The 17,280-nt window shown below is 37.3% G+C and overlaps 1 protein-coding gene across 1 annotated transcript in view; it reads left to right on the forward strand.

Moving 5' to 3' along the window:
* Window positions 1–1,036: 1,036 nt before the first annotated feature.
* LOC110287578 (sodium-driven chloride bicarbonate exchanger-like) overlaps window positions 1,037–17,280 on the forward strand; it is a gene marked incomplete at its 3' end in the record, with an annotated part of 308,235 nt that continues 291,991 nt past the window's right edge. Inside the window, exons 1-3 of the mRNA XM_029473719.1 lie at window positions 1,037–1,054; window positions 13,608–14,170; window positions 15,856–16,090. The remainder of the gene's footprint in view (window positions 1,055–13,607; window positions 14,171–15,855; window positions 16,091–17,280) is intronic.

The following is a 17,280-nucleotide window of genomic DNA, read 5'->3' on the forward strand; positions in this document are numbered from 1 at the left end:
CCCATGAGTGACAAGAGCATTGAGGGAGAATTCCATTCATGACCTTGCTGATGAGCAACTTGTTCTGCACAGAGACTGCTTTCCTACGAACAAGAAGTAAGTCAATATTTGTTAAATAAATGAGTATCCTCACCCTAAAACCTGGGCCATCCACTTTCAGAGACAAATCCTTAAATATATTTAAATTTCTTCAATCAATATTGATCTTTATTGATATTAAAAAAAAAAACAATAGCCAGAAGCTGGAAAGAACTCAGATGTCCTTCAACAGAGGAATGGATACAGAAAATGTGGTACATTTATACAATGGAGTACTTACTACGCAGCTAATAGAAACGATGAATTCATGAAATTCTTAGGCAAATGGATGGAACTTGAAAATATCATCCTGAGTGAGGTAACCCAATCCCAAAAGAACACACATGGTATGTACTCACTGATAAGTGGATATTATCCTAAAAGCTCCAAATACCCAAGATACAATTCATAGATCACATGAATCTCAAGAAGAAGGAAGACTACAGAGTAGATACTTTGGTCCTTCTTAGAAGGGGGAATCAAAATACCCATGGGAGGAGATTTAGAGACAAAGTTTATAGGAGAAACTGAAGGAAAGGCCATCCAGTGACTGTCTTACCTGGGTTCCATCCCATATACAGTTACCAAACCCAGACACTATTGTCGATGCCTACAGGTGCTTGCTGACAGGAGCCTGATATAGCTGTCTCCTGAGAGGCTCTGCCAGAACCTGACAAATACAGAAGTGGATGTTCACAGCTTTCCATTGGGCTGAGCACAGAGTCCCCAATGAAGGAGCTAGAGAAAGGACCCAAGAAGCTGAAGAGGTTTGCAGCCCCATAGGAGAAACAACAATATGAACTAAGCAGTACCTCCAGAGCTCCCAGGGACTAAACCACCATCAGAGTATACAAGGAGGGGCTCAAGGCTTCAGCTGCATATGTACCAGAGGATGGCCTTGTTGGACATCAGTGAGAGGAGAGGCCCTTGGTCTTGTGAAGGCTGCATGCCCCAGTGTAGTGGAATGCCATGACAGGTAAGCAGGAGTGGTGGGTTAGTGAATAGGGTAAGGGGGCATGGGATGGTGGGGTTTTTGGACAGGAAATGAGGAAAAGGGATAAAATTTGAAATGTAAATAAAGAAAATATCTAGAAATAATTAAAAATATATACAGATGGTTAAAAAAGAAATTTTGAAAAATTGTAATTGTAATTTTTTTAAAATTTGTTTTGTAAAAGATTACAAAAAATTGTAATCTTTTGGGAAAGATAAAAATTTGAGGGAATCTTGTGAAAGAGAAACTATATATATATATATATATATATATATATATATATATATATAAATTTTCAATTAGTTGTCCGACTTTGTCACATTTGTACCTCGAGCAATAGATTTTTAAATTTATTTTAAATATATAGTATTTTATCACAAAAAGTAGTTATTCAGGCATTAATTTAAACTGAGAGAGCATTGGTTTTATCTTTTAAATATTTTTATTTAATTAAATATAATTATACCTTTTCCTCTCTCTTCATCTTCTCTCTAAACCCCTCATGTTATCCCCCTTCCTCCCTCCCTTTCACATTCATGGCCTCTAATTTCTTAATTATTATTGTCACACACATACATACACATGCATACATACATATACATACATACATATGCATACATGCAAGTAAACATAGATGTAATCCACTGAAACTGTTGCTTGTATGTATATGTTTTTAGGAATTACCACTTGGAAGTGAATAACCATTCAGGAGCCTCATCTCTGGGGAAGACTAATTCTCCTTCTCTCAACTGTCTTTAAGTGCCTGTTAGGCCTGGGTTTGAATCTTTATGGGACTGGCCTTGATTAGCTTTTAATCTGGGCTAGTTTAGCTTTATTACTGATCATATCCATTCAGTATTTTACCTGAATGCTTTGAACAAGAACATTCATTTTTCAACAAAATCTCTTCACTCTATTTAGTGTTAATGTGGAAAGCTCTCATTGAGCTTTTTCTTCTGAGCAAGCTCTTATTTTTGCCTGGCTTTGTGGAGTTTTCCCTCCCTGGGTACAGGGATTAGCATTTAGCTATAAGATGAGAGGATCTTATTTGAAATTTCTGAAACTCTTATATTAATTTTTCTTCTCTTCTATTTTTTCTTCTGTGTAATTATATTTTTAAAATTATATATATATATATATATATATATATATATATATATATATATATATTCAGTGAAGCACCTTGCCAGAGATTTAGTTTTCATGTTTAGCTATGTGTAAAGGTTAACAGACCTGCATTACTACCTATTTCATTAATTATCTCTTTTTTAAAAAATCATAGAATTATTGTTACAATGCCAAATTTTATGCGTTTCTTATATTTCCTTTCAGTATCTTATTTTTTAAATTTAATTTAATTTTTAATTTATTTTTTACACTCCATATTCCATTCCCCCCCATCCACTCTCAGACTGCTCCACATCCCACACCTCCTCCCCACCACACCCCTTCTCCATGTGGATGCCCTCCCCCACCCCATCTGACCTCCCTGGGGCTTCCAGTCTCTTGAGGGTTAGGTGCATCATCTCTGAATGAACACAGACCCAGCAGTACTCTACTGTATGCGTATTGGGAGCCTCATATCAGCTGGGGTATGCTGTCTGTTGGTGGTCTAGTGTTGGAAAGATCTTGGGGATCCAGATTAATTAAGGCTGCTGGTCCTCCTACTGGATCTCCCTTCTCCTCAGCTTCTTTCAGCCTTTCCTAATAACCAGGCCTATCTTTTTTTTTTTTTTTTGGTTTCTTTTTTAAAAAATTGAGAATAGATTTTTCACTCCTATAATTCATTTTGACCACAGATTCTCCCTTTTCCACTCTGCCTCAGTTTCCCTTCAAAGAAGAGCAGGTATCCAAGAGACAACAACCAAACATGACCAAGCAGGACACAATGAGACAAAGCAAAAGCTCTCATATTGAGGCTGGACAAGGCAATCCAGTAGGAAAAATAGTCCCAAGAGCAGACACACAGAGACATATCAGCTTCCACTGTTAGGAGTTTCTCTCACAAAAATACCAAGCTAACAGATAAAACATAAGCAGAGGCCCTGGTGCAGAACCATGCAAGCCTCTCAGTGCTTGCCTCTTCATTCTCTGTGAGCCCATGTGATTCCTGCTTAGTTGATTCATTGGGCCATGTTCTCCTGGAGTCCTCCATCCCCTCTGACTCCCATAGTCTTTCCCTCCTCCACAGGATTCCTGAACTCTGCTGGAGACCTTCCATCTAGACTCTCTCTGTGTAAAAGGTCTGGCTGTGGGTCTCTGCACTCTGTACATTCTGCTCTCTTCCATCTGCTGTGAGGAAGGCTCTCTGATGGTGACTGGACATGGCACTGATCTATGAATATAGCAGAATATCATCAGGATCATTTCATTGATTTTTCCCAACCCTTACTTCTCTTTTTTGCCAGTCCTGTTTGGCTCTACCCTAGGTCTCTGGGCTACCCAGTCTCCCATTCCTGGCTGTCCAGGCATGGGCTCCCCATTTCACCTTCCCTTTCCTTTCCCATATGATATCGTTTTATTCTATAAATTCTATTCATCCCAAAAGTTTTGAATTCTAATTTCTATTCCTTCAGCTCAGAAGCTAGGCTCTGGCTTGGTTCTGTCTCCTGGTGCTATAGACATGCATCTAGAGATTGCTCTGTTTCCTGTCTCTAAGGATCAGACCCCTGCAATGTCTGTGGGCTAGCATTTATATTAGTTGAGTGTTTTGTTTGCCCCTTTCTCACTGTTTACAGTAGGAGAGCAAGTCCCAGAGTAATTAACCTTTGTGTGGAGAAGCAGAGGCACATCTCTTTCTCTATTTTTTGCTCTTTGTTTTGAGCTATTTCTTCTACTTACACTTTCAATTTGATTTTTAGAAGTGATAATCCTTCTTTTCAGTTCAGCTACTAAATTTTGGAATCAGAAAATCATGCTGAATTGAAAAAATGTCTTAGTGCCATAAATACATTTGATGTGTGCCTTTCATCCTTGTATTAAACTTGCTATGCATCTTTGTCACATTTCTATTTCATTAGTGGCTTGTCAGTCTTGCAATTTTTTAATGAGTTGTTTGGGTTCCTGTAAATGTCCTTAGAGATTTAACTCATATCCACCTTTAGAGATTACAGATTTTAGTCATAACTTCAGTAGCAGTACATACCTGTGAATAGAAAGGGGACCATTATTTTCCTCCTCTGAGTTATTGTATTGATTGGCTGAATATCTGTCATACTTTTGTCCTGCTACATTAACACCATAAAAATTTATCATATATTATGCTCCTTAGATTCCACTAACTTTTCTGCCACCTCTCAATTGTTTCTAGTGATCATGATTATTTTGTATTTCACATGTGTCTTAATTTATTTTTCTGTTGCTGTGCTAAAATACCTGACACAAGCAGTGTAAGACAGAAAGGGTTTATTTTAGCTCAAAATGTCAAGTTATAGTCCATCATTTTAGGGAATGGCAGGGATGTAGGGAGCTAGTCACATCCCACGCAGACATTGGGATCAACAAATGTGAATATGTTTAGTACTTAGATTACTTTCTGTACTCTTATATAGTCTAGAATCCCTGATTAAGGAATTAAGGAATGGTGCCACCCACCTTACAGGCCATTTTAATTGAGGTAATCAAAGAAATTTCCCACAGATGCCTACAGGCCAACCTAATACAGACAACCCTTCATTACAGCTGCCTTCCCATATGATTCTGTTTTGTCAGACTGACAAATACCACCACAACATGTTTCCCATTTTCATAAACATTTGCATTTTGTAACTGCTATTATCTTTTATGTGGTTGTATTCATGCCTGTTAGTATAATAAAATACAATAAAATGTATAACTTTAATAAGTAGAGGAGTTTTGTTTGGTTTATAGTTGTGAAAGTTAGGACTGAAGGTGACATCAGTTTATCTCTAGTGAAGGCTTTGTGGTAGATCACATCACAATGGTCAGAGCATATTTAGGATCAAAATACCCTAAGGTCAGAGAGAAAGCCAGAGAGAAACTGGGATCTTCAAACCCCTACTGAGTGGAAGACTCTAGTTAACCTAAGGATCTTTCATTAAGCCCCAACTCTTAACATGACCACCTTGGAAGCTTGACTAAGCTTCCCGAACACAATGAACAACTAGAAGATAAATTTGAATCATATTCAAACCATAGCAGTGGTATGTTTCTCTGACTCTTGTCTTCCAGCTTATTATTTTTTATTTGTACTTAGGAGCTAAGTTGAGAATGTTTTTCATCCCTCAGAAGAGTAATTCTCTCACAACATGTGTGTTTGTTTGTGTGTTGAGAAGAGTGATCACAGGATAATCTTGGAAAACCAGTGTTAGTTAATAAATGGATTTGAATCAAAGAAGGAAATACTGAGATATGATTTTTTTTATAGGAAAAATCTTCGAAGGACACTGAGCCCATCTTGCTGCTATTAATTTTTGTTTCAGGTACAATCTGCAAAGGACACTGAACACACTTGCCCGCATTCTACAGATTTTCACATCTGCTACTACTACTGTGAAAAAGAACCCACAATTGTCTTTTTATAATATAAAATCCCAGAATAGCAGCTCATCCAAATTATCAAGCCCAGAGCACAGGTATACTTCTAGTGTCTAGAATACAGAGGAGGTATTTGTTCTTACTTTAGTGTTTCTAGGAAAATCAGTGTTATACCTCCCCATATCTTGAAATTCTTCTAGCAGAGAATGGGCATTTGGATACTGATCTGCCAAAAATAGCAAATGTCCATTCTATCAATCAATCTTTCCTAAATATTATTTATCTTGGCCAAGATTTTGATTGGTATTGGACAGCATGAGTTCAAGATTGTATTTGCTGACAACTACCTGGAGTGCTGCTAGTCTATGTTGCCAATTAAATAAGTACCCATATGCTTTCACAGACAGTTGAATTTGGAGTAGGACTGATATCCTTGTGTGAAAGTTAAGTTGCCTAATATAGAAACAGGGCTGACTACAAGGCCACCCTTGGTGCAAAGCAAGCTGTGGGAGTGCCCATAAGCATGGCCAAGAATCACGTTTAAAAATGATTATGAATTTAGTCTAATGAACAAGTGACGGAAACATTTTTATTCCATCTCCCGTCTTAGTTGGGGTTTTTTTTTTTTTTTTTTTTTTTTTGCTATGCAGAGACACCATGACCAAGGCAACTCTTATAAAAGAAAACATTTAATTGGGTCTGGCTTACATTTTCAGACTTCAGTCCATTATCATCATGATAGGAAGCATGGCAGTGGTACAGGTAGACATGTTGTTGAAGAAGAGGCTGAGAGTTCTACATCTTGACCCGAAGGCAGCCAGAAGGAGACTTTCTTCCCTAGGCAGTCAGGAGGAGGCTCTCTTCTGCACTGGGGAGAGCTTGAGCACTAGACCTCAAGGCTTGCTATACAGTGACACACTTCCTCCAACAAAGCCATACCCATTCCAACAAGGCCACACTTCCTAATAGTGCTGCTTCCCATGGATCAAGCATATTCAAACCAGCACATTTCCCAAAACTATGTTAATATTAGCTCATTAATTTTTAAGATTGTAATTGATTCTGCCTTATCCTAAGAAAATTTGATAGAATTCTCATAGAATATAATGCTTGAAAATTACTATTGAATGTTTTTACAATTTGACATGCTTTTCAAAAAGGTGTGTAAGAAACATGCTTTAAAATAACTGAAAGAGTAAACTTTCATGCAGTTTTTTCTTTTGAAAGATGAATGTAAAAAGAACTTATATTAAAATTTATTTTGATGTGGGGTATGGTGGCACTAACTAGCACTTGGAGATAGAGGCAGGCAGAGAGATCTCTGAGTTTCTGGGCCAGCCTAGTCTAAATAGCAAGTTTTAGCTCAGTCAAGGGCTACATAAGATCTTGCCTCAAAAAATTAGTTTGAATAGAAAATATGGTCACATGGGTAAAAGTGGTACTCAATACAAAAATCTCCATCATTTATCCAATGTTCTCTCCAGCATACTTAATCATTTAGATGGCTTCTTATTCCATCAAAGGTTATTGTCATGTGAAAATGCACATGAAAGTATTGTACTATATTCATTTTTCTTTTTTTAAATTTTGATTTATATTTTTAATTTTTTGCAGTGCTGGAGACTAAGCCGAGGGCTTTGCGAATGCTACATAAATTGCCTTGCCCTTCAGCTGCACCCCAGCTCCGTTATGCTTACTGTTTAAAAACAACACAGTCTGTGTTAGAGGTCTTTTCAAGAGTGCTATGGAGAATTTTCCTGTGTTAAACATTTCTTAAACAAACAAAATAAGCTTTATCTTATTAGTTCCAATTCTGTTACAGTTTTCATTGACTTCTCTAAGAAGCTGTTGTTTTAGGATCAGCTTGGGGAAGAGAATGGGTTGTTCTAGAACAATTTCTGCATTTGTTTATGTGGAAGTTTTACTGTTAAGACTTTCTAGAATTTTGTTGTAAGTTACATATGAATTTGATAGTAGGATTTTGGTAAATCATATATGAATACATATTGTCGTTGTTACTTTCTCAAGTTTTAGTGCTTTGACTTTGTTTTTACTCATTTATTTTGTAGACAGTTTAAAAATGTTAGATAAATGAGCCTTTCCCCCCTTGATTTTATTAGTTAAATACATTAAACACATGCTTTGTGAATGTGAACTTTAAGATGTTTAAAAAGGTAGGTTTAGTGTGCTACAAAAATGACTGTCATGGCAAGATATGCCCATAGGTGCAAGAATGGCACTGATGACATGGGGGTCCCAAATACTTTAAAACATTATTTTATGTGTATGAGTGTTTTGTCTGTTGTTATGTGCACATATGTGTGCAATGTCCAAGGATGCTAGAAGAGGGTGTTGGATCCCTCTGAACTGGAGTTACAGATAGTTTTTAGCATAGAATATGGATAAATCAAGCTGGTACTCACCTGGGAGCTTCATTCCTATTCCCAAGCTTTAGTGGTGCCAGAAGGTACTATGCCAGGTGTCAGAGGAGCTTGTACCATCAGTAATCATCAGTCTTACCTAACATTGACCCCTTTAAACTACTGCGATTGGTCCGATAAGATATGCTTACTGCTGCAACAGTGGCATGAATGTTTTTAGGAGTAACCAAGCATTTTATGATTAGATGTGAGTCCTGATCATGAGATGGAAGCTATTCATACCATTATTAAAGCAACCAAAAACCTGTGGCTCAATAGGTGATAGGCCCTAGGTGAGAACACAATACTATTTTTCTTCTAAGTTAACATAGTATTAAAATGATTACTAATGACTAATTGATAAACACATAGATCAGAGGATCTATCCGTCATCATCAGAGAAGCTTGCAGTAAATGACAGTTAATACAGAGATCCTCAACTGGTTAATTAGCAGAGAATGAGACTGGAGTGCTCAGCCCCAAATGTGTTATACATGTCATGTCTCTCTTCCAAAGCACAGGGATCTTTGCAGAAGAAGGGACAGAAATGTTATAAGAGCCAGAGGTAGTGGATAATATCAAAGTGTTTTCTGGACACAAGGGGTATGAACTCATAGGGATTGTGACAACATGCAACCTGTGCAACATCAAGCCAGAGAAGTTCTCAGAATAGAAAGGGGAAGTTGGAGACAAATATCATCACTAACTGAGGAGCTGTGGGAATTAAATGAGTGCTGGGAAAAGGAGAGTCATATTTTTTTTTTTTAAATGATATCCTTGGTTGGCCACCACACTCCAGAGCAGGCCCCACTTCCAAGCCTAGGTGGGAAACACAAGCTAGACTTGATGAAGACAAAAACAAGAGAAAACCTCAAAGCTGAGTCAGAAGGGATAATACAGTGATTATGGGAGGAGTTAGAAAAGGATGAGTAAATATGTTCATAATATGAAATTATGAAAGAATAAAGAATTTATAAAGTTTGTTTTTTTGGTTGCGAGCCCAGGGGTTTTTTTTTTTTTTTTTTTTAGTTTTTCTGAATCTTTATTAACAGAATTCAAATTTAATCCTTCAGTTTGACTATAGAGAAACCAAGGCAAGCATATGTTGAAAGAATTTAGTTTCTTATCAGAAAACAAGTGTCTAGGTCAAGGACATGACTGGTCCAGGGTATGGTAGAGGAGAGGGTTTTTATTGTAGATTATGAAGGAGAGCACATTTGGGGACATCTAGAAGAATCCAGAGTAGGGAGAGAAAGTATGACCAGCAGAATGAATGGGCCACAGGGGTGGTGGAGTGAGAGGCTAGGACTTAGAGCCAAAAGAGTACATGGCGAGCCTAGCTTTTCATGGATGGACCATCTGAAATTTTTATGGGTATTAAAAATCTTCAAATGGATTGTAATACTCTGTCTACTTGCATGGAAGGATGCTGCTACTTAATTTCACATACATGTTCTCATGTTTTTATTCTAGTATATATTTTAAAAAATGTTTGACATCCAAAATGCATTTATCTAATAAACCATTTTGTTTAATTGTGCAACGTTTCTTGTGCACTGGGCTTACTCTTCTGTTTTATGGTGACTTATTACTCTGATAGCATGACCTTCAGATTTGTGCTTCTGACAGGACTCAGTTTATGAATGAACATATTTACTCAGATGAATACTTGTTATTCCAAAGTAAGACATTTTTATTTCTATTAGGATCCAATAACAGAGATCTTTAATGCGTATACTTTCCTTTTCTGCATTTGGTAAAGGCTTCCATCATCTTCTGAAATGGTTTTATCTGTTTCTCCTTGAGTCTGTCGGAGCTTTTATGGCTTATTTTCCTATTGCTGACATTTACAAAACTGTGGGATGCATTGAATAGTATGAACCAAGCAATGGGTTGCTTGGCTTGTATTTATTATAGTGGTCTTTTCTCAAAGTTATCATCCAATATATAGACTCATGCAGTATTAAAAATTGTGGATATGCTGCTTCCAGAACCTGAAGTTCAACATTTTTCTCTTTCTAGTGGAAGGTAGAAGATTTTCCAGTTTGTCTTTCTACTTGGTTACACCCCTCACTACTGTATCACTGAAAATATAGTGGTGTTTCAAATGCATGAATCTTGGTGTTTTAGGCTTGTCGGTTTTCTCAGACTTTATTTCTCACTGTCGATAGTGTGCTTTATCAAGGTGTACACCCTGGCTACTTGCAGAGCCAGCTCCCTAGCTTTTTAAAAATTATTTAAAAAATACCTTTTTGGATTCATCCAAAGTCAATAGTCATTTTTACACCTGACCTTCAGTTCCCAATTACACTCATTTTCCCATCATCTACTTCAGAGCATCAGTGAAGTTTAGAAATAATTCCATCACCATATAGTCACTATTTTCTCTATGCTAGTACATTTTCTTCTCTCATTGTATCCTCCCAGTTTACTACCAAGGAGCCTTTAAACAAGTGTCTCCAGTTGGGTAAAGTCTGTTTGTTGCTTCATCTACTTATGTGCCATGGGATTTTCATGATCAGGCAATGCTCCAAAGCCTCATCTTGTTGTTCATTTTTTGAGAACATTCCCAGTACCAACTTTATTAGGTTGTGTTCTCTGAAAAATTGGCACTAAAATATAATTTGAGGTGCAAGATGTTCAATAAAGATCAATTCCCTTTAAAGGCAAAAAGAGGAAACTATATTGAGATGAAGAAGAAACTAAAGCGTGAGGTAGGCTTGAGAAGTTCCAGCCATGTCAGGCTGTGGTAGACTTTTTTTTTTATTGGCTATTTTATGTATTTACATTTCAAATGTTATCTTCTTTCCCAGTTTCCATTCTGGAACCCCCCTCTCCCATTCCCCTTCCCCCTGCTTCTATGAGGGTGCTCCTCCTCCCTCCCACCCACTCCCACCTCCCTTCCCTGGCATTCCCCTACACTGGGGAATCCAGCCTTCATATGGCTAGAGCTTCTCCTCCTATTGATGCCAGACAATGCCAACCTCTGCTACATATGTGGCTGTATCCATGGGTCCCTAAATGTGCACTTTTTGCCATAACCAAGTATATCAAAGAAACAACATAGAGAACAAATATTCATGGTTTCAGTCCAAATGGTCAAGGGAAGTTAGGTGGAGGAGAAGAGCTCACATTACAGCAGCCAGGAAGCAGTAGATTACCTGGATTATCCGAATTTCTCCTTTTCCTTTGTATTCCGACTGCTCTCCCAATATATGGGGCCATGCCACTTATGCTGAAAGGTGATATTCACTGCCCTATTAGTTAATCTTTTAGAAACAGAGATGCACTTTATTAACTAAGCAAGAGGCACTTTTTAATCCCACCAAATTGGCAATCAAGATTAAACATCACAAGATTAAACATCACACAGACCAATTTTTAAAAATATTTTCTGTACATTGGTGTTTTGCCTGCCTACACGCCTGTGTGAGGATGTCTGGTTCCCAGAAACTGGACTTACAGACAGTTCTGAACTTCTATGAGGGTGTTAGGAATTGAACCTAGGTAACTCTGGAAGAGCAACCAATTTACTTAACCACTGATCATCTTTCCAGCCTCTAGGCTAAATTTTTTGAACTGCTAAATCTCTATCTCCCATACTCCCTATCCAATATAACTGTTAACTATGACTTTCACCCTTACTTTTATTTTTGGTGTTGGGAATTTGTGGATGCAACCCAGGGTCTCAGTCATGTTAATCATATACTATATCCAAACTTGTTTTTTCTACACCCCACAATTCCCCTCCCTCCCTCCCCACCCCTCCTTCCCTCCCTCTCTTCCTCCCTCCCTTCTTTTTACGTGTGTCTTTTCTTTTTTTGAAATGATATTGGACCTTGAATGCAGAATCTTCTGCATTTTATGTATATGCACTACTACTGAACTACATTACAGCACCAAACCTGATTTCTTGAAAGTTAGTTCTCTGTGGGAGAGTTAGGTTTTGTTGGATTGAAAGTTTTCTGTAGAATCTTGGTTATACATTTCTGAGGATAAAAATTTTAAGTTTAGTAAATAACAAATCAGGATGCCCAGTTAATTTAAGATAGATACTAGTTTTTCAGTATAAATCTGTTCCATATATATATATATATATATATATATTTATGAAATTATGAAAATTTTAATGTATTATAATTTTGCAGTTTCCCCTTTCCTTTCCTCTTGTCAGTCCTCATGCACACATCCCTGTTGTTTTCCCTCAGATTCATTGCTCCTTTCTTAAAAAAATATTGTCACATATATTACTAAATATATAAATGCAACCTATTAAAACTGTATAATGTTATTTATATGTATGTTTTCAGGACTGACCATTTGGTATTGGATATCCAGTTGGTATTTTCTTCTCTGGGAAAGACTATTTCTTCTGCTCTCATTATTCTTTACTTCCCAAGTTTTTTGTTTAGGGTTGAGGCCTCATGAGCTTCCTGCCTTCCATTTTAGCATGTCTACTGGTGTGATCCTTGTTCAAGTCTTATTTAGGCAGTCATGTTGATGAGACTTCATGGGTTTAGCTTCTCTAATACTTCTAGGAGACATAGTGTCACACCAAATTTCCTGTCCTCTGGCTCTCAGAATCTTTCTGCCCCCTCTTTTGCAATGATCCCTGAGCCTTTATATGCAGGAGCTGTATTGCAGATGAGTAAGTTTGGACTGGGCTCCACAACTCTGCATTTTGATTGGTTGTAGTTTTCTGTAATGGGCACTATCTGTTGCAAAGAAAGGTTTCTTTTATAAAGGATGAAGACTACACTCATCTTTGCATAAAATGATAAATATTTGGAATGTAGTTAGGGCTTATGCTGGTTGCAGGTTCTCCTCCAAGATCTATACCTTCACTAGCCCAAGGTAGTTGGCTAGGTTTCCAAGACCAGGCATGATTTTCCTCTTCATGAGCCGTCCCATATATTTAACATGTCTAATTTTTGTTCGTTTGCTTTCTGAGACAGGATTTCTGAGTGTAGTCCTGGATGTCCTGGAACTAATTACATAGACCAGGTTGGCCTCAAACTCAAGATTCACCTGGTTCTTGCCTCCTAAGTGCTGGCATTAAAGGTGTGTGCCACCACTGCCCAGCAAGCATGTGTAATTTAATGGTTTGTAGATGCTAAATAAGCAGTATCTGTTTTCATATGTAACCTGGTGTTATGAAATTATGAAAAAATGTCTAAAATTTCATTGGTTTCTGTCTTCTTAGCTTTCTATGAAGTATTATTGGGTCACTAAACTTTCCAGATGATCTTCCACATGAGTTCTTAAAGCAAAATTTAGAGTTTCTTGTCAGGACTCCAGTTCTCTTTCTGAGCATATCAGGTCTACTTTGATTTGGGGTAAACTACTAATATGAATGGTACTTTGTAGCAACATGATGGAGAATCCATCTCTTCCATTAGTGTAGATTCTCTAGGAGACTATCCAGAATGCCATATGTCTTCCAGACTCACAATGTAGTAAAATTACTTATTTAAAGTTTGTTTACAGGCTCCTACTTACCATAGGAATAATATACACTCCTATATAGGCTACATTTGGAAATGTGATCTATTGAAAATACTTTTACTTTGAACAATGTTTTTTTTAAACATATATTTTATGTGTATTTCTTCCTTTAGGTTTCAAGCCCCCTTACAGTGGACTGTATTGCTTCAGAATAGATTCCAAGAAATAAGGATTGAAGGAAGAGCAGTATATGTGCTTAGAACTTCAGCTAGGGTTTAATATGTTTCAGCAGTTCCCAAAAGTTGGATCGAAGGGTGGCAGAAGCCATTTTGATACTCAATATTTTTCCCTAAATAGATCATGACTTTGAATTGGTGAACAAAGAGAGATTAATGTACTTTCTTAATTATTGACTCCTATGACCTGGCCTAATGGAGTCATATCTAATTATGGAAAAAACTCAACAACTTCAATGTAGTAGCTGAAGAAGATTCCAAGGATACTTGGTACACTGAGCTTAAGGGCATAGGTGCTGCTGCCTAAGCTCATGTGTGAACATGACAGCGTGGAAAAATGACACTTCTCTGACAACCTGGAAGTTGATATTGGATGACAGAACCTTTCGTAGCTCTGCAGTCATCTCATGGTTGGCACCAGCAATGTGGCAAGAGCTAGAAATTGAAGGGAGCAAAGATGTTGGGCAGAACAGGAGGAGAAGAATGTCAAACATTGTAAGGTAAGATTATTTTGCATTCCTATTTATGCTCATATTGAAACAGTAGTGCATTACAAATTCAATACTGACATTAAGTAACTAGTTGGACAAAATGTAATGTAACCAGATGTTTGGCTACTTTTGTGGGTTCTTTTGATTTCAGCCTTCTCCACCTCTTTTCTCTACCCTTTCAACTCCTTGACATTAGCTAGGAGAGAAAAAAGGATGAAAGGGAGAGAGAGAGAGAGACAGAAAGAAACCCTCAAATTAAGTCAGGAGTAGGAAGAGAGCGATGATATTATTAGACTACTTTCAGAAGATTAGGGGTGTTAAGTTATTGGGACCAGTTTGATCTTCACCATCAGGATATCTAATTTCTTCTTTCTGTTTATTTGCACATGACTACTATGTAATTATAAAGAGAAAATAAATATAAGCACTGTCCTACTTTCCTTCTGCATTGCTGTGACAAAATACCCTGGAAAAAACCACTCAGAGAAGGAATTTATTTTAATGCACAATTTCAAGTTATGGTCTGTCTGAGCAGGAAAAACATTCAAGGCTTGAGGCAGCTGGTCCATCACACCCATAATTGAAAACATACTCATTATTCAGTTTACTTTAACCACTTATATAAGGTCCAGGATTTAGGGAATAGTGGCAAGCAACCGGTTTGGATCTTTCCACATAAATTAATGTAATTATCACAATTATTCAACAGATATGACCACAGGCTATCTTACAAGTTGACAGTAAAAAACCAACTATCACAGGTCCTGGAATTCCATGATATTATTTTTAAAATTCAAGAATTCAAATGATAGGCAAACTGCTGATAATAATTTAAATAATATTATAAAGATGAAAATTCAAAAATTACAAACCTATCAAACACACATTCATGGTTATTGGAACAGTTTGAGGGACATTGCACATCTGATCCTGTAGATTCAACCAGGCATGACATCCACATGATAATAAGGGTGCTATGAATACTCAAAAAATATATTCTTTTTGAATCCCTGAATGAACAACGTTGAATTCCTTAGAAAATTGCTGTTTTTTTTTAAAATCAGTTCACTGTGCACATATAGGGCTTTGCAATGTCTCTTATTTCTACTTTCTTAGACATAGAAGATTTCTGCTCCCCCTGAAATATAATAGTACATCTTTCTCTATTTTCACCACCTTCTGGTACAAATTTTTATTAAGATACCATTTTGGGTGGAAAGGAGATTTAGGAATCAAATTAGACCTCATAAATTTCTCCTAAATCCATGCAATAGGTCTTGTGTATGGGTCTAGGTTTGTCCCATAGCCTTAAGAATATTTATAGGAATGCTATGCTAATTAGTTATATTATTAATATTACATAGCAATTATGTGCATTTAATAAATTGTGCTTAGCATGTGAAGTTTATGTCACTTATCCAGTATCAATAGGACATTGCTGGAATGATTGCTGTTCAGTTCTATATTACTATATCTACAATACTTGATAAATATACTTAGCTGCCTACTTTAACACTGAAGAAGTGTTGAACCTTTTGTCCACTGTTATGGTATAGTCTGTGATCTCGAAGAGTTTTGCTTCTGTTCCATTAATTGGTTACAACACTTGAGCTCAACACCTTTCTTTCTATTAGTATATTTCCCATCTGAGGTTTTGATATTTTGTAGACGTTTTTGATATTTTGTCTTTGCAGTGTCATTGCAGACGATAAAAATATCATGGACACATGAATATGTCTAATATCCTCACTGGAATGCTATATATGTGTTCAGTATGTCTAAGAATCAAAGAAAAACATAGCAATCATCCGTTTGGGAGATATTATCAATGCCATCCCACTGATGGTATGAGAAGTCGTGTCTGCTGCAGTCAGCTGACTGAAATTAAAGGCCACATCACTGAAATGAGAAAGTTTGATGAAAATGATGGTATGTGAGATGAAATGATCATTTCATTTTTGACAATTATGAAGTTAGGATAGATAGTGTGGGAGGTGTAAGGGTTACAAAGAGGATTAGGTGTAAGAATAACACAGCAGAGTGGGAGGATAGCATTTAGTGCAGATGGTAATATAATGTATTGTGGCTATATTATAGGGCATATTAAAACTGGCTAGGGAAATCATATTAAAGCTAGTGAAGTGAACATTTTTCAAGTAATATTTATCAACATATTGATTTTCAGATTAAAATTAGGACTATTGCTCCATTTATGAATAAAAATATATTGCCTTTTTAACAAAGGGAAAGAATGTCAAAGAGATTTATGGGGTCTTCAGTTAAGTGTTTTTATCTTTCTGATTAACTTTATATAAATAGTACTGTCAAAATATGCACTCTATTTTAGTACTACTGTGTTTTAATAAATATTATGTGGAAGCTGGAGAGATATCTCAGCAGTTAAGAGCACTGGATGCTGTTCCAAGGGACACAAGTTTGATTTCTAGCATCCACATGGGGTGAACAACTGTCTGATGTTCTGTTCTGGTCTCCACAGGCACTATACACATACAGTGTACAAATATACATGCATACAAAACACTCATACACATAAAATAAAAATAAGGTTAAAAACTTTAAAAAAATCACAGCTGAGACAGCTATAGAAAAAGAAAATTAGGCCGAACTTAGGAACTTAGTCTGCACAGGTGAGAGTGTGTACCACAGAGGCAGACAGCTTCTAGGACAGGCGGGAGCCACAGAGCCGCTGAGGCAGCACCCTTTTGGGGCCGCAGACATCCAGCATCCTCCCAGCCGGAGGACAGTGGTCTGCCCTGCACGGGAGCCCTCTGCCTAAAGAGCAGGTAGCGCCATCTTGGTTCCAGGACTCCGCCAAACTTACGAACATAGTCTGCACAGGTGAGAGTGTGCACCACAGAAGCTAACAGCTTCTGTGACCTGCCAAAGCAACACAGCATCTGGGAAAGGTCCTGTTTTGGGCCTTCTTCTTCAGCCAGGAGGAGGTCCAAATACCAGATATCTGTGCACCTTCCCTGTAAGAGTAGAGCTTGCCAGCAGAGAGTGCTCTAACCACTGAAACTCAGAGGAGAGAGCCTGTCTCCCAGGTCTACTGATAGACATTAATCAGAATCACCAGAAGAACAATCTCTAAACAGAGA

The sequence above is a fragment of the Mus caroli genome (assembly GCF_900094665.2).
Source record: "Mus caroli chromosome 2 unlocalized genomic scaffold, CAROLI_EIJ_v1.1 2_unlocalized, whole genome shotgun sequence".
NCBI lineage: Eukaryota > Metazoa > Chordata > Mammalia > Rodentia > Muridae > Mus > Mus caroli.